The sequence below is a fragment of the Coffea arabica genome, chromosome 6e (assembly GCF_036785885.1).
Source record: "Coffea arabica cultivar ET-39 chromosome 6e, Coffea Arabica ET-39 HiFi, whole genome shotgun sequence".
NCBI classification, from domain to species: domain Eukaryota; kingdom Viridiplantae; phylum Streptophyta; class Magnoliopsida; order Gentianales; family Rubiaceae; genus Coffea; species Coffea arabica.
In genome coordinates this window covers 40,757,020-40,784,361 of record NC_092321.1, presented here as the reverse complement: position 1 = coordinate 40,784,361, position 27,342 = coordinate 40,757,020, and positions in this window count along the sequence as shown.

Below are 27,342 nucleotides of genomic sequence, written 5' to 3'. Positions count from 1 at the left end.
CCCTAGCTTGACTTGTACTAGTACTACTTGGAGCTTGCTGAATGGCTATTAGATGAACTTGTTGTTGTGTGTGTACCTTTGGGTTGGAATGAGGAAATAATGAAGCCATGATGGCTGGAAAAGTTAGCAAATTCAGGGGAAGTGTTGTCTGAACTTTGAAGGGATTTGTTTGCATTGAGTTTGTGATCTAAGACTTGGATTTGAGCAAGGCAATGTTATATGCTGGATGATTTCTGAGCCGTGGAGGTGAGTGACCCTAAACTATTTCCAAAGTACTTGTGAAACGTTTCTTGCATTATTTACTTTTGAACTGTTTCCAAAGTTACTTTTGAACTGTTTTCTTGCATATCATGCGTGTTTATATGAGAGTGTTCCTTATTTGATATATTTCCTTGACTTATTGGCTTGTTATTAGGGATTGATAATGTGTTAAGTGCTTTCAATGATTGTTAAAACGAGTTTTCTGGGCGAGTGTGTACTTTATCGCACTTGACCTAAATAAATGTGAAATTTTCATGATTAATGAGTAATTGCTACTTGCGCATGAATGTAAGCCTTTTGGGCTGAACTGGCCATTGCCCCTTGTTACCAGTCGTCTCGAGCCAGAAGCGGACTCGATCGGGCGATTAGGGACCTGGGTGAACGTTTGGTATACTCGAGTATTACCTTTGTAGGTTGGTGGAGGTTGGTGGAGCCTGGACAATGTCCAGGAGATGCAATTTCAAATGAAAAAAAAAAGGAAATGACAGGAGAACGAACGTATCCTTTTCATGAATGTTACTATCGCTTTCCATTGTACATGTTTCTTGAATTATTGATACTCCATATTTAATGTTTTGTAAATGTTGTAATTGTTTCTGGACTTATCATTTGATTTATGACATCATTGAAATGAACTATTGTTAAACCGATTTGATTACTGATTTTACCGGTTACTCGCTGAGCTTCTAGCTCACCCCAAAAATATTTTATTCCCCTCCACAGGGCTCAAAGCGAAGGAAGGACTTGTTGTGCTTATTCACATGTCTGGATGGCCTATATCTTGTACAATTTGGATTTGGAATCATTTTATGTATAGTTGGGAATTGTTTCCGCTTCGCTTATGACATGTAATTTTTGGAGAATTTGATGTATATTGGAGATTTATATTGTAATATTTGAGGTTTATTCTTGTAAGTCATTTGAGGATTGTAGTGAACGACTGAGTCCCGGCGAGAGCTGGGCAGGCAGCCCGCCGAACCCTCTGGTTCGCCTTAGGGGGAGGTGGGTCTGTCACAGTTGGTATCAGAGCTTAGGTTTCAGATCTCTGTAGTGTATCTTAGGCTTGAAGTTTAGGATGCCAGACTGTGGGTTTGATTTGACTTTTAGTGTCTGCTTGGAATGCTTGAGAGATTCTTGCGGGATGTCTCGACTTGATTTGTACAAGAGGGAATGTCGAGGACGACATTCTTTTAAGGAGGGGAAATTGTGACGCCCCGAAAAGTATGAGAGTGAGAACCCGGAAATTTTCTAATTTTCTAGGGTTTATTTTTTTAATCGCCCGCCTTTTCTACATTTTATTTATTAGAAAAATTCCCCAGATAAAGTTTATGAGCAAAGATAGTTTTAAAATGATTTTTCTAGTATCGGTTAGTTTTTGAGAAATTAAGAGCGTATTTTGAACGTGGGACCCGCAAGTGCGGTAAATGCATTATATTTTTGACAACTTGTTGGAATTTTGTATTAAGTGATATTATTTTACAAAGTGTTAAGATATTTGTATTGGAGAGACAAAAAGATAAGTTTTAAACCTAAAGGTGACAAGTGTCACCATAAGATTTAGTCTTGAGTTTGACTACTATTCATAACTTTACCATTTAATTAAAATTGGCCGAAAATCTCTTCATTTTGCAAGCTTCTTGGCCGAATTCTCTTGCTCAAAGAAAGAAAGAAAAGGTCTCAATTTTCTAGTCTCCAATCTTGCCCAATCTTTCAATTAAACCGATTAATCTTCCAATTACTCCATAAAACCTCTTAGTTTGGTGGAGTTGAGCTTGGTTGTGAAGTTGTTTGGAAAGCTAAGGTGACTAGTTGCTCTCTTTCTTGTGTTGCTAAGGTGAGTTGTGAAGGACCCCTCTCCTTCCTCTAATGATGTTCAATTCATGATTGGTGGTGGTATAAGATGCACTTTTATGGATTATATCTTGGTTTTGGTTGAATTGGTGAAGTCTTATAATTATTGGGGATTTTTCTATTTTCATATGGATATGATTATGTGGTCATGTATGATGATTGGAAATGATATTTAAGGAAGCTAGAAGATGGAAAAAGTGGATAATTGCAAGCAATTTCTGTTTTGGAAGAAAATTTGGAAAGTTAGGGTTATGATGAATACATTCTGCCCGAATTTATAGCTCATAGATAGAGGCCGAATTGGCCTTATCTTAAAACATGAAAGTTGTAGGGAATGATATTTTAGAGGTGCCTACAAAATTTCAGGTCAATCGGAGTAGCGTAACTTGTGAAAAGTCGAAATTACTATTGCTGTTCTGGTTTTACCCGAATGTAAGAATTACGCCTGTAATTGGTTGTTTTGGCTGGAATTGCTTCCGAATTGGTGGTTGAGGTCTTCCGATGAAATTTATCCCTGTTTCTTAGCTTTCAGCTGGTTTTGGAATTTCTAGATTTGGACTTGGATAGCCTGCTTTATGATGTTTCCGCTAGAATGCGTTCTGTGAATCTGTTTTTGTGATTCTGGTATGGTATCTTGCATTTTTGACCTGGTTACACTCGAAACTGGGTTGAGTGACCTTCCGTAATGTTGTAGCCCTGTATTTTAGCTTCGAAACGGTGTATCATGCACCTTCATCCGACAATCGTAGCGCCTTTGGTACCATTACCGCAAAATGACGTCAAAACTGTTTTTCTGGTTTTGAGCTTAACTTTCATTTCCGGATTTTTCCCTAGCTTGACTTGTACTAGTACTACTTGGAGCTTGCTGAATGGCTATTAGATGAACTTGTTGTTGTGTGTGTACCTTTGGGTTGGAATGAGGAAATAATGAAGCCATGATGGCTGGAAAAGTTAGCAAATTCAGGGGAAGTGTTGTCTGAACTTTGAAGGGATTTGTTTGCATTGAGTTTGTGATCTAAGACTTGGATTTGAGCAAGGCAATGTTATATGCTGGATGATTTCTGAGCCGTGGAGGTGAGTGACCCTAAACTATTTCCAAAGTACTTGTGAAACGTTTCTTGCATTATTTACTTTTGAACTGTTTCCAAAGTTACTTTTGAACTGTTTTCTTGCATATCATGCGTGTTTATATGAGAGTGTTCCTTATTTGATATATTTCCTTGACTTATTGGCTTGTTATTAGGGATTGATAATGTGTTAAGTGCTTTCAATGATTGTTAAAACGAGTTTTCTGGGCGAGTGTGTACTTTATCGCACTTGACCTAAATAAATGTGAAATTTTCATGATTAATGAGTAATTGCTACTTGCGCATGAATGTAAGCCTTTTGGGCTGAACTGGCCATTGCCCCTTGTTACCAGTCGTCTCGAGCCAGAAGCGGACTCGATCGGGCGATTAGGGACCTGGGTGAACGTTTGGTATACTCGAGTATTACCTTTGTAGGTTGGTGGAGGTTGGTGGAGCCTGGACAATGTCCAGGAGATGCAATTTCAAATGAAAAAAAAAAGGAAATGACAGGAGAACGAACGTATCCTTTTCATGAATGTTACTATCGCTTTCCATTGTACATGTTTCTTGAATTATTGATACTCCATATTTAATGTTTTGTAAATGTTGTAATTGTTTCTGGACTTATCATTTGATTTATGACATCATTGAAATGAACTATAGTTAAACCGATTTGATTACTGATTTTACCGGTTACTCGCTGAGCTTCTAGCTCACCCCAAAAATATTTTATTCCCCTCCACAGGGCTCAAAGCGAAGGAAGGACTTGTTGTGCTTATTCACATGTCTGGATGGCCTATATCTTGTACAATTTGGATTTGGAATCATTTTATGTATAGTTGGGAATTGTTTCCGCTTCGCTTATGACATGTAATTTTTGGAGAATTTGATGTATATTGGAGATTTATATTGTAATATTTGAGGTTTATTCTTGTAAGTCATTTGAGGATTGTAGTGAACGACTGAGTCCCGGCGAGAGCTGGGCAGGCAGCCCGCCGAACCCTCTGGTTCGCCTTAGGGGGAGGTGGGGCTGTCACAGTTGGTATCAGAGCTTAGGTTTCAGATCTCTGTAGTGTATCCTAGGCTTGAAGTTTAGGATGCCAGACTGTGGGTTTGATTTGACTTTTAGTGTCTGCTTGGAATGCTTGAGAGATTCTTGCGGGATGTCTCGACTTGATTGGTACAAGAGGGAATGTCGAGGACGACATTCTTTTAAGGAGGGGAAATTGTGACGCCCCGAAAAGTATGAGAGTGAGAACCCGGAAATTTTCTAATTTTCTAGGGTTTATTTTTTTAATCGCCCGCCTTTTCTACATTTTATTTATTAGAAAAATTCCCCAGATAAAGTTTATGAGCAAAGATAGTTTTAAAATGATTTTTCTAGTATCGGTTAGTTTTTGAGAAATTAAGAGCGTATTTTGAACGTGGGACCCGCAAGTGCGGTAAATGCATTATATTTTTGACAACTTGTTGGAATTTTGTATTAAGTGATATTATTTTACAAAGTGTTAAGATATTTGTATTGGAGAGACAAAAAGATAAGTTTTAAACCTAAAGGTGACAAGTGTCACCATAAGATTTAGTCTTGAGTTTGACTACTATTCATAACTTTACCATTTAATTAAAATTGGCCGAAAATCTCTTCATTTTGCAAGCTTCTTGGCCGAATTCTCTTGCTCAAAGAAAGAAAGAAAAGGTCTCAATTTTCTAGTCTCCAATCTTGCCCAATCTTTCAATTAAACCGATTAATCTTCCAATTACTCCATAAAACCTCTTAGTTTGGTGGAGTTGAGCTTGGTTGTGAAGTTGTTTGGAAAGCTAAGGTGACTAGTTGCTCTCTTTCTTGTGTTGCTAAGGTGAGTTGTGAAGGACCCCTCTCCTTCCTCTAATGATGTTCAATTCATGATTGGTGGTGGTATAAGATGCACTTTTATGGATTATATCTTGGTTTTGGTTGAATTGGTGAAGTCTTATAATTATTGGGGATTTTTCTATTTTCATATGGATATGATTATGTGGTCATGTATGATGATTGGAAATGATATTTAAGGAAGCTAGAAGATGGAAAAAGTGGATAATTGCAAGCAATTTCTGTTTTGGAAGAAAATTTGGAAAGTTAGGGTTATGATGAATACATTCTGCCCGAATTTATAGCTCATAGATAGAGGCCGAATTGGCCTTATCTTAAAACATGAAAGTTGTAGGGAATGATATTTTAGAGGTGCCTACAAAATTTCAGGTCAATCGGAGTAGCGTAACTTGTGAAAAGTCGAAATTACTATTGCTGTTCTGGTTTTACCCGAATGTAAGAATTACGCCTGTAATTGGTTGTTTTGGCTGGAATTGCTTCCGAATTGGTGGTTGAGGTCTTCCGATGAAATTTATCCCTGTTTCTTAGCTTTCAGCTGGTTTTGGAATTTCTAGATTTGGACTTGGATAGCCTGCTTTATGATGTTTCCGCTAGAATGCGTTCTGTGAATCTGTTTTTGTGATTCTGGTATGGTATCTTGCATTTTTGACCTGGTTACACTCGAAACTGGGTTGAGTGACCTTCCGTAATGTTGTAGCCCTGTATTTTAGCTTCGAAACGGTGTATCATGCACCTTCATCCGACAATCGTAGCGCCTTTGGTACCATTACCGCAAAATGACGTCAAAACTGTTTTTCTGGTTTTGAGCTTAACTTTCATTTCCGGATTTTTCCCTAGCTTGACTTGTACTAGTACTACTTGGAGCTTGCTGAATGGCTATTAGATGAACTTGTTGTTGTGTGTGTACCTTTTGGGTTGGAATGAGGAAATAATGAAGCCATGATGGCTGGAAAAGTTAGCAAATTCAGGGGAAGTGTTGTCTGAACTTTGAAGGGATTTGTTTGCATTGAGTTTGTGATCTAAGACTTGGATTTGAGCAAGGCAATGTTATATGCTGGATGATTTCTGAGCCGTGGAGGTGAGTGACCCTAAACTATTTCCAAAGTACTTGTGAAACGTTTCTTGCATTATTTACTTTTGAACTGTTTCCAAAGTTACTTTTGAACTGTTTTCTTGCATATCATGCGTGTTTATATGAGAGTGTTCCTTATTTGATATATTTCCTTGACTTATTGGCTTGTTATTAGGGATTGATAATGTGTTAAGTGCTTTCAATGATTGTTAAAACGAGTTTTCTGGGCGAGTGTGTACTTTATCGCACTTGACCTAAATAAATGTGAAATTTTCATGATTAATGAGTAATTGCTACTTGCGCATGAATGTAAGCCTTTTGGGCTGAACTGGCCATTGCCCCTTGTTACCAGTCGTCTCGAGCCAGAAGCGGACTCGATCGGGCGATTAGGGACCTGGGTGAACGTTTGGTATACTCGAGTATTACCTTTGTAGGTTGGTGGAGGTTGGTGGAGCCTGGACAATGTCCAGGAGATGCAATTTCAAATGAAAAAAAAAAGGAAATGACAGGAGAACGAACGTATCCTTTTCATGAATGTTACTATCGCTTTCCATTGTACATGTTTCTTGAATTATTGATACTCCATATTTAATGTTTTGTAAATGTTGTAATTGTTTATGGACTTATCATTTGATTTATGACATCATTGAAATGAACTATTGTTAAACCGATTTGATTACTGATTTTACCGGTTACTCGCTGAGCTTCTAGCTCACCCCAAAAATATTTTATTCCCCTCCACAGGGCTCAAAGCGAAGGAAGGACTTGTTGTGCTTATTCACATGTCTGGATGGCCTATATCTTGTACAATTTGGATTTGGAATCATTTTATGTATAGTTGGGAATTGTTTCCGCTTCGCTTATGACATGTAATTTTTGGAGAATTTGATGTATATTGGAGATTTATATTGTAATATTTGAGGTTTATTCTTGTAAGTCATTTGAGGATTGTAGTGAACGACTGAGTCCCGGCGAGAGCTGGGCAGGCAGCCCGCCGAACCCTCTGGTTCGCCTTAGGGGGAGGTGGGGCTGTCACAGTTGGTATCAGAGCTTAGGTTTCAGATCTCTGTAGTGTATCCTAGGCTTGAAGTTTAGGATGCCAGACTGTGGGTTTGATTTGACTTTTAGTGTCTGCTTGGAATGCTTGAGAGATTCTTGCGGGATGTCTCGACTTGATTGGTACAAGAGGGAATGTCGAGGACGACATTCTTTTAAGGAGGGGAAATTGTGACGCCCCGAAAAGTATGAGAGTGAGAACCCGGAAATTTTCTAATTTTCTAGGGTTTATTTTTTTAATCGCCCGCCTTTTCTACATTTTATTTATTAGAAAAATTCCCCAGATAAAGTTTATGAGCAAAGATAGTTTTAAAATGATTTTTCTAGTATCGGTTAGTTTTTGAGAAATTAAGAGCGTATTTTGAACGTGGGACCCGCAAGTGCGGTAAATGCATTATATTTTTGACAACTTGTTGGAATTTTGTATTAAGTGATATTATTTTACAAAGTGTTAAGATATTTGTATTGGAGAGACAAAAAGATAAGTTTTAAACCTAAAGGTGACAAGTGTCACCATAAGATTTAGTCTTGAGTTTGACTACTATTCATAACTTTACCATTTAATTAAAATTGGCCGAAAATCTCTTCATTTTGCAAGCTTCTTGGCCGAATTCTCTTGCTCAAAGAAAGAAAGAAAAGGTCTCAATTTTCTAGTCTCCAATCTTGCCCAATCTTTCAATTAAACCGATTAATCTTCCAATTACTCCATAAAACCTCTTAGTTTGGTGGAGTTGAGCTTGGTTGTGAAGTTGTTTGGAAAGCTAAGGTGACTAGTTGCTCTCTTTCTTGTGTTGCTAAGGTGAGTTGTGAAGGACCCCTCTCCTTCCTCTAATGATGTTCAATTCATGATTGGTGGTGGTATAAGATGCACTTTTATGGATTATATCTTGGTTTTGGTTGAATTGGTGAAGTCTTATAATTATTGGGGATTTTTCTATTTTCATATGGATATGATTATGTGGTCATGTATGATGATTGGAAATGATATTTAAGGAAGCTAGAAGATGGAAAAAGTGGATAATTGCAAGCAATTTCTGTTTTGGAAGAAAATTTGGAAAGTTAGGGTTATGATGAATACATTCTGCCCGAATTTATAGCTCATAGATAGAGGCCGAATTGGCCTTATCTTAAAACATGAAAGTTGTAGGGAATGATATTTTAGAGGTGCCTACAAAATTTCAGGTCAATCGGAGTAGCGTAACTTGTGAAAAGTCGAAATTACTATTGCTGTTCTGGTTTTACCCGAATGTAAGAATTACGCCTGTAATTGGTTGTTTTGGCTGGAATTGCTTCCGAATTGGTGGTTGAGGTCTTCCGATGAAATTTATCCCTGTTTCTTAGCTTTCAGCTGGTTTTGGAATTTCTAGATTTGGACTTGGATAGCCTGCTTTATGATGTTTCCGCTAGAATGCGTTCTGTGAATCTGTTTTTGTGATTCTGGTATGGTATCTTGCATTTTTGACCTGGTTACACTCGAAACTGGGTTGAGTGACCTTCCGTAATGTTGTAGCCCTGTATTTTAGCTTCGAAACGGTGTATCATGCACCTTCATCCGACAATCGTAGCGCCTTTGGTACCATTACCGCAAAATGACGTCAAAACTGTTTTTCTGGTTTTGAGCTTAACTTTCATTTCCGGATTTTTCCCTAGCTTGACTTGTACTAGTACTACTTGGAGCTTGCTGAATGGCTATTAGATGAACTTGTTGTTGTGTGTGTACCTTTTGGGTTGGAATGAGGAAATAATGAAGCCATGATGGCTGGAAAAGTTAGCAAATTCAGGGGAAGTGTTGTCTGAACTTTGAAGGGATTTGTTTGCATTGAGTTTGTGATCTAAGACTTGGATTTGAGCAAGGCAATGTTATATGCTGGATGATTTCTGAGCCGTGGAGGTGAGTGACCCTAAACTATTTCCAAAGTACTTGTGAAACGTTTCTTGCATTATTTACTTTTGAACTGTTTCCAAAGTTACTTTTGAACTGTTTTCTTGCATATCATGCGTGTTTATATGAGAGTGTTCCTTATTTGATATATTTCCTTGACTTATTGGCTTGTTATTAGGGATTGATAATGTGTTAAGTGCTTTCAATGATTGTTAAAACGAGTTTTCTGGGCGAGTGTGTACTTTATCGCACTTGACCTAAATAAATGTGAAATTTTCATGATTAATGAGTAATTGCTACTTGCGCATGAATGTAAGCCTTTTGGGCTGAACTGGCCATTGCCCCTTGTTACCAGTCGTCTCGAGCCAGAAGCGGACTCGATCGGGCGATTAGGGACCTGGGTGAACGTTTGGTATACTCGAGTATTACCTTTGTAGGTTGGTGGAGGTTGGTGGAGCCTGGACAATGTCCAGGAGATGCAATTTCAAATGAAAAAAAAAAGGAAATGACAGGAGAACGAACGTATCCTTTTCATGAATGTTACTATCGCTTTCCATTGTACATGTTTCTTGAATTATTGATACTCCATATTTAATGTTTTGTAAATGTTGTAATTGTTTCTGGACTTATCATTTGATTTATGACATCATTGAAATGAACTATTGTTAAACCGATTTGATTACTGATTTTACCGGTTACTCGCTGAGCTTCTAGCTCACCCCAAAAATATTTTATTCCCCTCCACAGGGCTCAAAGCGAAGGAAGGACTTGTTGTGCTTATTCACATGTCTGGATGGCCTATATCTTGTACAATTTGGATTTGGAATCATTTTATGTATAGTTGGGAATTGTTTCCGCTTCGCTTATGACATGTAATTTTTGGAGAATTTGATGTATATTGGAGATTTATATTGTAATATTTGAGGTTTATTCTTGTAAGTCATTTGAGGATTGTAGTGAACGACTGAGTCCCGGCGAGAGCTGGGCAGGCAGCCCGCCGAACCCTCTGGTTCGCCTTAGGGGGAGGTGGGGCTGTCACAGTTGGTATCAGAGCTTAGGTTTCAGATCTCTGTAGTGTATCCTAGGCTTGAAGTTTAGGATGCCAGACTGTGGGTTTGATTTGACTTTTAGTGTCTGCTTGGAATGCTTGAGAGATTCTTGCGGGATGTCTCGACTTGATTGGTACAAGAGGGAATGTCGAGGACGACATTCTTTTAAGGAGGGGAAATTGTGACGCCCCGAAAAGTATGAGAGTGAGAACCCGGAAATTTTCTAATTTTCTAGGGTTTATTTTTTTAATCGCCCGCCTTTTCTACATTTTATTTATTAGAAAAATTCCCCAGATAAAGTTTATGAGCAAAGATAGTTTTAAAATGATTTTTCTAGTATCGGTTAGTTTTTGAGAAATTAAGAGCGTATTTTGAACGTGGGACCCGCAAGTGCGGTAAATGCATTATATTTTTGACAACTTGTTGGAATTTTGTATTAAGTGATATTATTTTACAAAGTGTTAAGATATTTGTATTGGAGAGACAAAAAGATAAGTTTTAAACCTAAAGGTGACAAGTGTCACCATAAGATTTAGTCTTGAGTTTGACTACTATTCATAACTTTACCATTTAATTAAAATTGGCCGAAAATCTCTTCATTTTGCAAGCTTCTTGGCCGAATTCTCTTGCTCAAAGAAAGAAAGAAAAGGTCTCAATTTTCTAGTCTCCAATCTTGCCCAATCTTTCAATTAAACCGATTAATCTTCCAATTACTCCATAAAACCTCTTAGTTTGGTGGAGTTGAGCTTGGTTGTGAAGTTGTTTGGAAAGCTAAGGTGACTAGTTGCTCTCTTTCTTGTGTTGCTAAGGTGAGTTGTGAAGGACCCCTCTCCTTCCTCTAATGATGTTCAATTCATGATTGGTGGTGGTATAAGATGCACTTTTATGGATTATATCTTGGTTTTGGTTGAATTGGTGAAGTCTTATAATTATTGGGGATTTTTCTATTTTCATATGGATATGATTATGTGGTCATGTATGATGATTGGAAATGATATTTAAGGAAGCTAGAAGATGGAAAAAGTGGATAATTGCAAGCAATTTCTGTTTTGGAAGAAAATTTGGAAAGTTAGGGTTATGATGAATACATTCTGCCCGAATTTATAGCTCATAGATAGAGGCCGAATTGGCCTTATCTTAAAACATGAAAGTTGTAGGGAATGATATTTTAGAGGTGCCTACAAAATTTCAGGTCAATCGGAGTAGCGTAACTTGTGAAAAGTCGAAATTACTATTGCTGTTCTGGTTTTACCCGAATGTAAGAATTACGCCTGTAATTGGTTGTTTTGGCTGGAATTGCTTCCGAATTGGTGGTTGAGGTCTTCCGATGAAATTTATCCCTGTTTCTTAGCTTTCAGCTGGTTTTGGAATTTCTAGATTTGGACTTGGATAGCCTGCTTTATGATGTTTCCGCTAGAATGCGTTCTGTGAATCTGTTTTTGTGATTCTGGTATGGTATCTTGCATTTTTGACCTGGTTACACTCGAAACTGGGTTGAGTGACCTTCCGTAATGTTGTAGCCCTGTATTTTAGCTTCGAAACGGTGTATCATGCACCTTCATCCGACAATCGTAGCGCCTTTGGTACCATTACCGCAAAATGACGTCAAAACTGTTTTTCTGGTTTTGAGCTTAACTTTCATTTCCGGATTTTTCCCTAGCTTGACTTGTACTAGTACTACTTGGAGCTTGCTGAATGGCTATTAGATGAACTTGTTGTTGTGTGTGTACCTTTTGGGTTGGAATGAGGAAATAATGAAGCCATGATGGCTGGAAAAGTTAGCAAATTCAGGGGAAGTGTTGTCTGAACTTTGAAGGGATTTGTTTGCATTGAGTTTGTGATCTAAGACTTGGATTTGAGCAAGGCAATGTTATATGCTGGATGATTTCTGAGCCGTGGAGGTGAGTGACCCTAAACTATTTCCAAAGTACTTGTGAAACGTTTCTTGCATTATTTACTTTTGAACTGTTTCCAAAGTTACTTTTGAACTGTTTTCTTGCATATCATGCGTGTTTATATGAGAGTGTTCCTTATTTGATATATTTCCTTGACTTATTGGCTTGTTATTAGGGATTGATAATGTGTTAAGTGCTTTCAATGATTGTTAAAACGAGTTTTCTGGGCGAGTGTGTACTTTATCGCACTTGACCTAAATAAATGTGAAATTTTCATGATTAATGAGTAATTGCTACTTGCGCATGAATGTAAGCCTTTTGGGCTGAACTGGCCATTGCCCCTTGTTACCAGTCGTCTCGAGCCAGAAGCGGACTCGATCGGGCGATTAGGGACCTGGGTGAACGTTTGGTATACTCGAGTATTACCTTTGTAGGTTGGTGGAGGTTGGTGGAGCCTGGACAATGTCCAGGAGATGCAATTTCAAATGAAAAAAAAAAGGAAATGACAGGAGAACGAACGTATCCTTTTCATGAATGTTACTATCGCTTTCCATTGTACATGTTTCTTGAATTATTGATACTCCATATTTAATGTTTTGTAAATGTTGTAATTGTTTCTGGACTTATCATTTGATTTATGACATCATTGAAATGAACTATAGTTAAACCGATTTGATTACTGATTTTACCGGTTACTCGCTGAGCTTCTAGCTCACCCCAAAAATATTTTATTCCCCTCCACAGGGCTCAAAGCGAAGGAAGGACTTGTTGTGCTTATTCACATGTCTGGATGGCCTATATCTTGTACAATTTGGATTTGGAATCATTTTATGTATAGTTGGGAATTGTTTCCGCTTCGCTTATGACATGTAATTTTTGGAGAATTTGATGTATATTGGAGATTTATATTGTAATATTTGAGGTTTATTCTTGTAAGTCATTTGAGGATTGTAGTGAACGACTGAGTCCCGGCGAGAGCTGGGCAGGCAGCCCGCCGAACCCTCTGGTTCGCCTTAGGGGGAGGTGGGGCTGTCACAGTTGGTATCAGAGCTTAGGTTTCAGATCTCTGTAGTGTATCCTAGGCTTGAAGTTTAGGATGCCAGACTGTGGGTTTGATTTGACTTTTAGTGTCTGCTTGGAATGCTTGAGAGATTCTTGCGGGATGTCTCGACTTGATTGGTACAAGAGGGAATGTCGAGGACGACATTCTTTTAAGGAGGGGAAATTGTGACGCCCCGAAAAGTATGAGAGTGAGAACCCGGAAATTTTCTAATTTTCTAGGGTTTATTTTTTTAATCGCCCGCCTTTTCTACATTTTATTTATTAGAAAAATTCCCCAGATAAAGTTTATGAGCAAAGATAGTTTTAAAATGATTTTTCTAGTATCGGTTAGTTTTTGAGAAATTAAGAGCGTATTTTGAACGTGGGACCCGCAAGTGCGGTAAATGCATTATATTTTTGACAACTTGTTGGAATTTTGTATTAAGTGATATTATTTTACAAAGTGTTAAGATATTTGTATTGGAGAGACAAAAAGATAAGTTTTAAACCTAAAGGTGACAAGTGTCACCATAAGATTTAGTCTTGAGTTTGACTACTATTCATAACTTTACCATTTAATTAAAATTGGCCGAAAATCTCTTCATTTTGCAAGCTTCTTGGCCGAATTCTCTTGCTCAAAGAAAGAAAGAAAAGGTCTCAATTTTCTAGTCTCCAATCTTGCCCAATCTTTCAATTAAACCGATTAATCTTCCAATTACTCCATAAAACCTCTTAGTTTGGTGGAGTTGAGCTTGGTTGTGAAGTTGTTTGGAAAGCTAAGGTGACTAGTTGCTCTCTTTCTTGTGTTGCTAAGGTGAGTTGTGAAGGACCCCTCTCCTTCCTCTAATGATGTTCAATTCATGATTGGTGGTGGTATAAGATGCACTTTTATGGATTATATCTTGGTTTTGGTTGAATTGGTGAAGTCTTATAATTATTGGGGATTTTTCTATTTTCATATGGATATGATTATGTGGTCATGTATGATGATTGGAAATGATATTTAAGGAAGCTAGAAGATGGAAAAAGTGGATAATTGCAAGCAATTTCTGTTTTGGAAGAAAATTTGGAAAGTTAGGGTTATGATGAATACATTCTGCCCGAATTTATAGCTCATAGATAGAGGCCGAATTGGCCTTATCTTAAAACATGAAAGTTGTAGGGAATGATATTTTAGAGGTGCCTACAAAATTTCAGGTCAATCGGAGTAGCGTAACTTGTGAAAAGTCGAAATTACTATTGCTGTTCTGGTTTTACCCGAATGTAAGAATTACGCCTGTAATTGGTTGTTTTGGCTGGAATTGCTTCCGAATTGGTGGTTGAGGTCTTCCGATGAAATTTATCCCTGTTTCTTAGCTTTCAGCTGGTTTTGGAATTTCTAGATTTGGACTTGGATAGCCTGCTTTATGATGTTTCCGCTAGAATGCGTTCTGTGAATCTGTTTTTGTGATTCTGGTATGGTATCTTGCATTTTTGACCTGGTTACACTCGAAACTGGGTTGAGTGACCTTCCGTAATGTTGTAGCCCTGTATTTTAGCTTCGAAACGGTGTATCATGCACCTTCATCCGACAATCGTAGCGCCTTTGGTACCATTACCGCAAAATGACGTCAAAACTGTTTTTCTGGTTTTGAGCTTAACTTTCATTTCCGGATTTTTCCCTAGCTTGACTTGTACTAGTACTACTTGGAGCTTGCTGAATGGCTATTAGATGAACTTGTTGTTGTGTGTGTACCTTTTGGGTTGGAATGAGGAAATAATGAAGCCATGATGGCTGGAAAAGTTAGCAAATTCAGGGGAAGTGTTGTCTGAACTTTGAAGGGATTTGTTTGCATTGAGTTTGTGATCTAAGACTTGGATTTGAGCAAGGCAATGTTATATGCTGGATGATTTCTGAGCCGTGGAGGTGAGTGACCCTAAACTATTTCCAAAGTACTTGTGAAACGTTTCTTGCATTATTTACTTTTGAACTGTTTCCAAAGTTACTTTTGAACTGTTTTCTTGCATATCATGCGTGTTTATATGAGAGTGTTCCTTATTTGATATATTTCCTTGACTTATTGGCTTGTTATTAGGGATTGATAATGTGTTAAGTGCTTTCAATGATTGTTAAAACGAGTTTTCTGGGCGAGTGTGTACTTTATCGCACTTGACCTAAATAAATGTGAAATTTTCATGATTAATGAGTAATTGCTACTTGCGCATGAATGTAAGCCTTTTGGGCTGAACTGGCCATTGCCCCTTGTTACCAGTCGTCTCGAGCCAGAAGCGGACTCGATCGGGCGATTAGGGACCTGGGTGAACGTTTGGTATACTCGAGTATTACCTTTGTAGGTTGGTGGAGGTTGGTGGAGCCTGGACAATGTCCAGGAGATGCAATTTCAAATGAAAAAAAAAAGGAAATGACAGGAGAACGAACGTATCCTTTTCATGAATGTTACTATCGCTTTCCATTGTACATGTTTCTTGAATTATTGATACTCCATATTTAATGTTTTGTAAATGTTGTAATTGTTTCTGGACTTATCATTTGATTTATGACATCATTGAAATGAACTATTGTTAAACCGATTTGATTACTGATTTTACCGGTTACTCGCTGAGCTTCTAGCTCACCCCAAAAATATTTTATTCCCCTCCACAGGGCTCAAAGCGAAGGAAGGACTTGTTGTGCTTATTCACATGTCTGGATGGCCTATATCTTGTACAATTTGGATTTGGAATCATTTTATGTATAGTTGGGAATTGTTTCCGCTTCGCTTATGACATGTAATTTTTGGAGAATTTGATGTATATTGGAGATTTATATTGTAATATTTGAGGTTTATTCTTGTAAGTCATTTGAGGATTGTAGTGAACGACTGAGTCCCGGCGAGAGCTGGGCAGGCAGCCCGCCGAACCCTCTGGTTCGCCTTAGGGGGAGGTGGGGCTGTCACAGTTGGTATCAGAGCTTAGGTTTCAGATCTCTGTAGTGTATCCTAGGCTTGAAGTTTAGGATGCCAGACTGTGGGTTTGATTTGACTTTTAGTGTCTGCTTGGAATGCTTGAGAGATTCTTGCGGGATGTCTCGACTTGATTGGTACAAGAGGGAATGTCGAGGACGACATTCTTTTAAGGAGGGGAAATTGTGACGCCCCGAAAAGTATGAGAGTGAGAACCCGGAAATTTTCTAATTTTCTAGGGTTTATTTTTTTAATCGCCCGCCTTTTCTACATTTTATTTATTAGAAAAATTCCCCAGATAAAGTTTATGAGCAAAGATAGTTTTAAAATGATTTTTCTAGTATCGGTTAGTTTTTGAGAAATTAAGAGCGTATTTTGAACGTGGGACCCGCAAGTGCGGTAAATGCATTATATTTTTGACAACTTGTTGGAATTTTGTATTAAGTGATATTATTTTACAAAGTGTTAAGATATTTGTATTGGAGAGACAAAAAGATAAGTTTTAAACCTAAAGGTGACAAGTGTCACCATAAGATTTAGTCTTGAGTTTGACTACTATTCATAACTTTACCATTTAATTAAAATTGGCCGAAAATCTCTTCATTTTGCAAGCTTCTTGGCCGAATTCTCTTGCTCAAAGAAAGAAAGAAAAGGTCTCAATTTTCTAGTCTCCAATCTTGCCCAATCTTTCAATTAAACCGATTAATCTTCCAATTACTCCATAAAACCTCTTAGTTTGGTGGAGTTGAGCTTGGTTGTGAAGTTGTTTGGAAAGCTAAGGTGACTAGTTGCTCTCTTTCTTGTGTTGCTAAGGTGAGTTGTGAAGGACCCCTCTCCTTCCTCTAATGATGTTCAATTCATGATTGGTGGTGGTATAAGATGCACTTTTATGGATTATATCTTGGTTTTGGTTGAATTGGTGAAGTCTTATAATTATTGGGGATTTTTCTATTTTCATATGGATATGATTATGTGGTCATGTATGATGATTGGAAATGATATTTAAGGAAGCTAGAAGATGGAAAAAGTGGATAATTGCAAGCAATTTCTGTTTTGGAAGAAAATTTGGAAAGTTAGGGTTATGATGAATACATTCTGCCCGAATTTATAGCTCATAGATAGAGGCCGAATTGGCCTTATCTTAAAACATGAAAGTTGTAGGGAATGATATTTTAGAGGTGCCTACAAAATTTCAGGTCAATCGGAGTAGCGTAACTTGTGAAAAGTCGAAATTACTATTGCTGTTCTGGTTTTACCCGAATGTAAGAATTACGCCTGTAATTGGTTGTTTTGGCTGGAATTGCTTCCGAATTGGTGGTTGAGGTCTTCCGATGAAATTTATCCCTGTTTCTTAGCTTTCAGCTGGTTTTGGAATTTCTAGATTTGGACTTGGATAGCCTGCTTTATGATGTTTCCGCTAGAATGCGTTCTGTGAATCTGTTTTTGTGATTCTGGTATGGTATCTTGCATTTTTGACCTGGTTACACTCGAAACTGGGTTGAGTGACCTTCCGTAATGTTGTAGCCCTGTATTTTAGCTTCGAAACGGTGTATCATGCACCTTCATCCGACAATCGTAGCGCCTTTGGTACCATTACCGCAAAATGACGTCAAAACTGTTTTTCTGGTTTTGAGCTTAACTTTCATTTCCGGATTTTTCCCTAGCTTGACTTGTACTAGTACTACTTGGAGCTTGCTGAATGGCTATTAGATGAACTTGTTGTTGTGTGTGTACCTTTTGGGTTGGAATGAGGAAATAATGAAGCCATGATGGCTGGAAAAGTTAGCAAATTCAGGGGAAGTGTTGTCTGAACTTTGAAGGGATTTGTTTGCATTGAGTTTGTGATCTAAGACTTGGATTTGAGCAAGGCAATGTTATATGCTGGATGATTTCTGAGCCGTGGAGGTGAGTGACCCTAAACTATTTCCAAAGTACTTGTGAAACGTTTCTTGCATTATTTACTTTTGAACTGTTTCCAAAGTTACTTTTGAACTGTTTTCTTGCATATCATGCGTGTTTATATGAGAGTGTTCCTTATTTGATATATTTCCTTGACTTATTGGCTTGTTATTAGGGATTGATAATGTGTTAAGTGCTTTCAATGATTGTTAAAACGAGTTTTCTGGGCGAGTGTGTACTTTATCGCACTTGACCTAAATAAATGTGAAATTTTCATGATTAATGAGTAATTGCTACTTGCGCATGAATGTAAGCCTTTTGGGCTGAACTGGCCATTGCCCCTTGTTACCAGTCGTCTCGAGCCAGAAGCGGACTCGATCGGGCGATTAGGGACCTGGGTGAACGTTTGGTATACTCGAGTATTACCTTTGTAGGTTGGTGGAGGTTGGTGGAGCCTGGACAATGTCCAGGAGATGCAATTTCAAATGAAAAAAAAAAGGAAATGACAGGAGAACGAACGTATCCTTTTCATGAATGTTACTATCGCTTTCCATTGTACATGTTTCTTGAATTATTGATACTCCATATTTAATGTTTTGTAAATGTTGTAATTGTTTCTGGACTTATCATTTGATTTATGACATCATTGAAATGAACTATTGTTAAACCGATTTGATTACTGATTTTACCGGTTACTCGCTGAGCTTCTAGCTCACCCCAAAAATATTTTATTCCCCTCCACAGGGCTCAAAGCGAAGGAAGGACTTGTTGTGCTTATTCACATGTCTGGATGGCCTATATCTTGTACAATTTGGATTTGGAATCATTTTATGTATAGTTGGGAATTGTTTCCGCTTCGCTTATGACATGTAATTTTTGGAGAATTTGATGTATATTGGAGATTTATATTGTAATATTTGAGGTTTATTCTTGTAAGTCATTTGAGGATTGTAGTGAACGACTGAGTCCCGGCGAGAGCTGGGCAGGCAGCCCGCCGAACCCTCTGGTTCGCCTTAGGGGGAGGTGGGGCTGTCACAGTTGGTATCAGAGCTTAGGTTTCAGATCTCTGTAGTGTATCCTAGGCTTGAAGTTTAGGATGCCAGACTGTGGGTTTGATTTGACTTTTAGTGTCTGCTTGGAATGCTTGAGAGATTCTTGCGGGATGTCTCGACTTGATTGGTACAAGAGGGAATGTCGAGGACGACATTCTTTTAAGGAGGGGAAATTGTGACGCCCCGAAAAGTATGAGAGTGAGAACCCGGAAATTTTCTAATTTTCTAGGGTTTATTTTTTTAATCGCCCGCCTTTTCTACATTTTATTTATTAGAAAAATTCCCCAGATAAAGTTTATGAGCAAAGATAGTTTTAAAATGATTTTTCTAGTATCGGTTAGTTTTTGAGAAATTAAGAGCGTATTTTGAACGTGGGACCCGCAAGTGCGGTAAATGCATTATATTTTTGACAACTTGTTGGAATTTTGTATTAAGTGATATTATTTTACAAAGTGTTAAGATATTTGTATTGGAGAGACAAAAAGATAAGTTTTAAACCTAAAGGTGACAAGTGTCACCATAAGATTTAGTCTTGAGTTTGACTACTATTCATAACTTTACCATTTAATTAAAATTGGCCGAAAATCTCTTCATTTTGCAAGCTTCTTGGCCGAATTCTCTTGCTCAAAGAAAGAAAGAAAAGGTCTCAATTTTCTAGTCTCCAATCTTGCCCAATCTTTCAATTAAACCGATTAATCTTCCAATTACTCCATAAAACCTCTTAGTTTGGTGGAGTTGAGCTTGGTTGTGAAGTTGTTTGGAAAGCTAAGGTGACTAGTTGCTCTCTTTCTTGTGTTGCTAAGGTGAGTTGTGAAGGACCCCTCTCCTTCCTCTAATGATGTTCAATTCATGATTGGTGGTGGTATAAGATGCACTTTTATGGATTATATCTTGGTTTTGGTTGAATTGGTGAAGTCTTATAATTATTGGGGATTTTTCTATTTTCATATGGATATGATTATGTGGTCATGTATGATGATTGGAAATGATATTTAAGGAAGCTAGAAGATGGAAAAAGTGGATAATTGCAAGCAATTTCTGTTTTGGAAGAAAATTTGGAAAGTTAGGGTTATGATGAATACATTCTGCCCGAATTTATAGCTCATAGATAGAGGCCGAATTGGCCTTATCTTAAAACATGAAAGTTGTAGGGAATGATATTTTAGAGGTGCCTACAAAATTTCAGGTCAATCGGAGTAGCGTAACTTGTGAAAAGTCGAAATTACTATTGCTGTTCTGGTTTTACCCGAATGTAAGAATTACGCCTGTAATTGGTTGTTTTGGCTGGAATTGCTTCCGAATTGGTGGTTGAGGTCTTCCGATGAAATTTATCCCTGTTTCTTAGCTTTCAGCTGGTTTTGGAATTTCTAGATTTGGACTTGGATAGCCTGCTTTATGATGTTTCCGCTAGAATGCGTTCTGTGAATCTGTTTTTGTGATTCTGGTATGGTATCTTGCATTTTTGACCTGGTTACACTCGAAACTGGGTTGAGTGACCTTCCGTAATGTTGTAGCCCTGTATTTTAGCTTCGAAACGGTGTATCATGCACCTTCATCCGACAATCGTAGCGCCTTTGGTACCATTACCGCAAAATGACGTCAAAACTGTTTTTCTGGTTTTGAGCTTAACTTTCATTTCCGGATTTTTCCCTAGCTTGACTTGTACTAGTACTACTTGGAGCTTGCTGAATGGCTATTAGATGAACTTGTTGTTGTGTGTGTACCTTTTGGGTTGGAATGAGGAAATAATGAAGCCATGATGGCTGGAAAAGTTAGCAAATTCAGGGGAAGTGTTGTCTGAACTTTGAAGGGATTTGTTTGCATTGAGTTTGTGATCTAAGACTTGGATTTGAGCAAGGCAATGTTATATGCTGGATGATTTCTGAGCCGTGGAGGTGAGTGACCCTAAACTATTTCCAAAGTACTTGTGAAACGTTTCTTGCATTATTTACTTTTGAACTGTTTCCAAAGTTACTTTTGAACTGTTTTCTTGCATATCATGCGTGTTTATATGAGAGTGTTCCTTATTTGATATATTTCCTTGACTTATTGGCTTGTTATTAGGGATTGATAATGTGTTAAGTGCTTTCAATGATTGTTAAAACGAGTTTTCTGGGCGAGTGTGTACTTTATCGCACTTGACCTAAATAAATGTGAAATTTTCATGATTAATGAGTAATTGCTACTTGCGCATGAATGTAAGCCTTTTGGGCTGAACTGGCCATTGCCCCTTGTTACCAGTCGTCTCGAGCCAGAAGCGGACTCGATCGGGCGATTAGGGACCTGGGTGAACGTTTGGTATACTCGAGTATTACCTTTGTAGGTTGGTGGAGGTTGGTGGAGCCTGGACAATGTCCAGGAGATGCAATTTCAAATGAAAAAAAAAAGGAAATGACAGGAGAACGAACGTATCCTTTTCATGAATGTTACTATCGCTTTCCATTGTACATGTTTCTTGAATTATTGATACTCCATATTTAATGTTTTGTAAATGTTGTAATTGTTTCTGGACTTATCATTTGATTTATGACATCATTGAAATGAACTATAGTTAAACCGATTTGATTACTGATTTTACCGGTTACTCGCTGAGCTTCTAGCTCACCCCAAAAATATTTTATTCCCCTCCACAGGGCTCAAAGCGAAGGAAGGACTTGTTGTGCTTATTCACATGTCTGGATGGCCTATATCTTGTACAATTTGGATTTGGAATCATTTTATGTATAGTTGGGAATTGTTTCCGCTTCGCTTATGACATGTAATTTTTGGAGAATTTGATGTATATTGGAGATTTATATTGTAATATTTGAGGTTTATTCTTGTAAGTCATTTGAGGATTGTAGTGAACGACTGAGTCCCGGCGAGAGCTGGGCAGGCAGCCCGCCGAACCCTCTGGTTCGCCTTAGGGGGAGGTGGGGCTGTCACAGTTGGTATCAGAGCTTAGGTTTCAGATCTCTGTAGTGTATCCTAGGCTTGAAGTTTAGGATGCCAGACTGTGGGTTTGATTTGACTTTTAGTGTCTGCTTGGAATGCTTGAGAGATTCTTGCGGGATGTCTCGACTTGATTGGTACAAGAGGGAATGTCGAGGACGACATTCTTTTAAGGAGGGGAAATTGTGACGCCCCGAAAAGTATGAGAGTGAGAACCCGGAAATTTTCTAATTTTCTAGGGTTTATTTTTTTAATCGCCCGCCTTTTCTACATTTTATTTATTAGAAAAATTCCCCAGATAAAGTTTATGAGCAAAGATAGTTTTAAAATGATTTTTCTAGTATCGGTTAGTTTTTGAGAAATTAAGAGCGTATTTTGAACGTGGGACCCGCAAGTGCGGTAAATGCATTATATTTTTGACAACTTGTTGGAATTTTGTATTAAGTGATATTATTTTACAAAGTGTTAAGATATTTGTATTGGAGAGACAAAAAGATAAGTTTTAAACCTAAAGGTGACAAGTGTCACCATAAGATTTAGTCTTGAGTTTGACTACTATTCATAACTTTACCATTTAATTAAAATTGGCCGAAAATCTCTTCATTTTGCAAGCTTCTTGGCCGAATTCTCTTGCTCAAAGAAAGAAAGAAAAGGTCTCAATTTTCTAGTCTCCAATCTTGCCCAATCTTTCAATTAAACCGATTAATCTTCCAATTACTCCATAAAACCTCTTAGTTTGGTGGAGTTGAGCTTGGTTGTGAAGTTGTTTGGAAAGCTAAGGTGACTAGTTGCTCTCTTTCTTGTGTTGCTAAGGTGAGTTGTGAAGGACCCCTCTCCTTCCTCTAATGATGTTCAATTCATGATTGGTGGTGGTATAAGATGCACTTTTATGGATTATATCTTGGTTTTGGTTGAATTGGTGAAGTCTTATAATTATTGGGGATTTTTCTATTTTCATATGGATATGATTATGTGGTCATGTATGATGATTGGAAATGATATTTAAGGAAGCTAGAAGATGGAAAAAGTGGATAATTGCAAGCAATTTCTGTTTTGGAAGAAAATTTGGAAAGTTAGGGTTATGATGAATACATTCTGCCCGAATTTATAGCTCATAGATAGAGGCCGAATTGGCCTTATCTTAAAACATGAAAGTTGTAGGGAATGATATTTTAGAGGTGCCTACAAAATTTCAGGTCAATCGGAGTAGCGTAACTTGTGAAAAGTCGAAATTACTATTGCTGTTCTGGTTTTACCCGAATGTAAGAATTACGCCTGTAATTGGTTGTTTTGGCTGGAATTGCTTCCGAATTGGTGGTTGAGGTCTTCCGATGAAATTTATCCCTGTTTCTTAGCTTTCAGCTGGTTTTGGAATTTCTAGATTTGGACTTGGATAGCCTGCTTTATGATGTTTCCGCTAGAATGCGTTCTGTGAATCTGTTTTTGTGATTCTGGTATGGTATCTTGCATTTTTGACCTGGTTACACTCGAAACTGGGTTGAGTGACCTTCCGTAATGTTGTAGCCCTGTATTTTAGCTTCGAAACGGTGTATCATGCACCTTCATCCGACAATCGTAGCGCCTTTGGTACCATTACCGCAAAATGACGTCAAAACTGTTTTTCTGGTTTTGAGCTTAACTTTCATTTCCGGATTTTTCCCTAGCTTGACTTGTACTAGTACTACTTGGAGCTTGCTGAATGGCTATTAGATGAACTTGTTGTTGTGTGTGTACCTTTTGGGTTGGAATGAGGAAATAATGAAGCCATGATGGCTGGAAAAGTTAGCAAATTCAGGGGAAGTGTTGTCTGAACTTTGAAGGGATTTGTTTGCATTGAGTTTGTGATCTAAGACTTGGATTTGAGCAAGGCAATGTTATATGCTGGATGATTTCTGAGCCGTGGAGGTGAGTGACCCTAAACTATTTCCAAAGTACTTGTGAAACGTTTCTTGCATTATTTACTTTTGAACTGTTTCCAAAGTTACTTTTGAACTGTTTTCTTGCATATCATGCGTGTTTATATGAGAGTGTTCCTTATTTGATATATTTCCTTGACTTATTGGCTTGTTATTAGGGATTGATAATGTGTTAAGTGCTTTCAATGATTGTTAAAACGAGTTTTCTGGGCGAGTGTGTACTTTATCGCACTTGACCTAAATAAATGTGAAATTTTCATGATTAATGAGTAATTGCTACTTGCGCATGAATGTAAGCCTTTTGGGCTGAACTGGCCATTGCCCCTTGTTACCAGTCGTCTCGAGCCAGAAGCGGACTCGATCGGGCGATTAGGGACCTGGGTGAACGTTTGGTATACTCGAGTATTACCTTTGTAGGTTGGTGGAGGTTGGTGGAGCCTGGACAATGTCCAGGAGATGCAATTTCAAATGAAAAAAAAAAGGAAATGACAGGAGAACGAACGTATCCTTTTCATGAATGTTACTATCGCTTTCCATTGTACATGTTTCTTGAATTATTGATACTCCATATTTAATGTTTTGTAAATGTTGTAATTGTTTCTGGACTTATCATTTGATTTATGACATCATTGAAATGAACTATAGTTAAACCGATTTGATTACTGATTTTACCGGTTACTCGCTGAGCTTCTAGCTCACCCCAAAAATATTTTATTCCCCTCCACAGGGCTCAAAGCGAAGGAAGGACTTGTTGTGCTTATTCACATGTCTGGATGGCCTATATCTTGTACAATTTGGATTTGGAATCATTTTATGTATAGTTGGGAATTGTTTCCGCTTCGCTTATGACATGTAATTTTTGGAGAATTTGATGTATATTGGAGATTTATATTGTAATATTTGAGGTTTATTCTTGTAAGTCATTTGAGGATTGTAGTGAACGACTGAGTCCCGGCGAGAGCTGGGCAGGCAGCCCGCCGAACCCTCTGGTTCGCCTTAGGGGGAGGTGGGGCTGTCACAGTTGGTATCAGAGCTTAGGTTTCAGATCTCTGTAGTGTATCCTAGGCTTGAAGTTTAGGATGCCAGACTGTGGGTTTGATTTGACTTTTAGTGTCTGCTTGGAATGCTTGAGAGATTCTTGCGGGATGTCTCGACTTGATTGGTACAAGAGGGAATGTCGAGGACGACATTCTTTTAAGGAGGGGAAATTGTGACGCCCCGAAAAGTATGAGAGTGAGAACCCGGAAATTTTCTAATTTTCTAGGGTTTATTTTTTTAATCGCCCGCCTTTTCTACATTTTATTTATTAGAAAAATTCCCCAGATAAAGTTTATGAGCAAAGATAGTTTTAAAATGATTTTTCTAGTATCGGTTAGTTTTTGAGAAATTAAGAGCGTATTTTGAACGTGGGACCCGCAAGTGCGGTAAATGCATTATATTTTTGACAACTTGTTGGAATTTTGTATTAAGTGATATTATTTTACAAAGTGTTAAGATATTTGTATTGGAGAGACAAAAAGATAAGTTTTAAACCTAAAGGTGACAAGTGTCACCATAAGATTTAGTCTTGAGTTTGACTACTATTCATAACTTTACCATTTAATTAAAATTGGCCGAAAATCTCTTCATTTTGCAAGCTTCTTGGCCGAATTCTCTTGCTCAAAGAAAGAAAGAAAAGGTCTCAATTTTCTAGTCTCCAATCTTGCCCAATCTTTCAATTAAACCGATTAATCTTCCAATTACTCCATAAAACCTCTTAGTTTGGTGGAGTTGAGCTTGGTTGTGAAGTTGTTTGGAAAGCTAAGGTGACTAGTTGCTCTCTTTCTTGTGTTGCTAAGGTGAGTTGTGAAGGACCCCTCTCCTTCCTCTAATGATGTTCAATTCATGATTGGTGGTGGTATAAGATGCACTTTTATGGATTATATCTTGGTTTTGGTTGAATTGGTGAAGTCTTATAATTATTGGGGATTTTTCTATTTTCATATGGATATGATTATGTGGTCATGTATGATGATTGGAAATGATATTTAAGGAAGCTAGAAGATGGAAAAAGTGGATAATTGCAAGCAATTTCTGTTTTGGAAGAAAATTTGGAAAGTTAGGGTTATGATGAATACATTCTGCCCGAATTTATAGCTCATAGATAGAGGCCGAATTGGCCTTATCTTAAAACATGAAAGTTGTAGGGAATGATATTTTAGAGGTGCCTACAAAATTTCAGGTCAATCGGAGTAGCGTAACTTGTGAAAAGTCGAAATTACTATTGCTGTTCTGGTTTTACCCGAATGTAAGAATTACGCCTGTAATTGGTTGTTTTGGCTGGAATTGCTTCCGAATTGGTGGTTGAGGTCTTCCGATGAAATTTATCCCTGTTTCTTAGCTTTCAGCTGGTTTTGGAATTTCTAGATTTGGACTTGGATAGCCTGCTTTATGATGTTTCCGCTAGAATGCGTTCTGTGAATCTGTTTTTGTGATTCTGGTATGGTATCTTGCATTTTTGACCTGGTTACACTCGAAACTGGGTTGAGTGACCTTCCGTAATGTTGTAGCCCTGTATTTTAGCTTCGAAACGGTGTATCATGCACCTTCATCCGACAATCGTAGCGCCTTTGGTACCATTACCGCAAAATGACGTCAAAACTGTTTTTCTGGTTTTGAGCTTAACTTTCATTTCCGGATTTTTCCCTAGCTTGACTTGTACTAGTACTACTTGGAGCTTGCTGAATGGCTATTAGATGAACTTGTTGTTGTGTGTGTACCTTTTGGGTTGGAATGAGGAAATAATGAAGCCATGATGGCTGGAAAAGTTAGCAAATTCAGGGGAAGTGTTGTCTGAACTTTGAAGGGATTTGTTTGCATTGAGTTTGTGATCTAAGACTTGGATTTGAGCAAGGCAATGTTATATGCTGGATGATTTCTGAGCCGTGGAGGTGAGTGACCCTAAACTATTTCCAAAGTACTTGTGAAACGTTTCTTGCATTATTTACTTTTGAACTGTTTCCAAAGTTACTTTTGAACTGTTTTCTTGCATATCATGCGTGTTTATATGAGAGTGTTCCTTATTTGATATATTTCCTTGACTTATTGGCTTGTTATTAGGGATTGATAATGTGTTAAGTGCTTTCAATGATTGTTAAAACGAGTTTTCTGGGCGAGTGTGTACTTTATCGCACTTGACCTAAATAAATGTGAAATTTTCATGATTAATGAGTAATTGCTACTTGCGCATGAATGTAAGCCTTTTGGGCTGAACTGGCCATTGCCCCTTGTTACCAGTCGTCTCGAGCCAGAAGCGGACTCGATCGGGCGATTAGGGACCTGGGTGAACGTTTGGTATACTCGAGTATTACCTTTGTAGGTTGGTGGAGGTTGGTGGAGCCTGGACAATGTCCAGGAGATGCAATTTCAAATGAAAAAAAAAAGGAAATGACAGGAGAACGAACGTATCCTTTTCATGAATGTTACTATCGCTTTCCATTGTACATGTTTCTTGAATTATTGATACTCCATATTTAATGTTTTGTAAATGTTGTAATTGTTTCTGGACTTATCATTTGA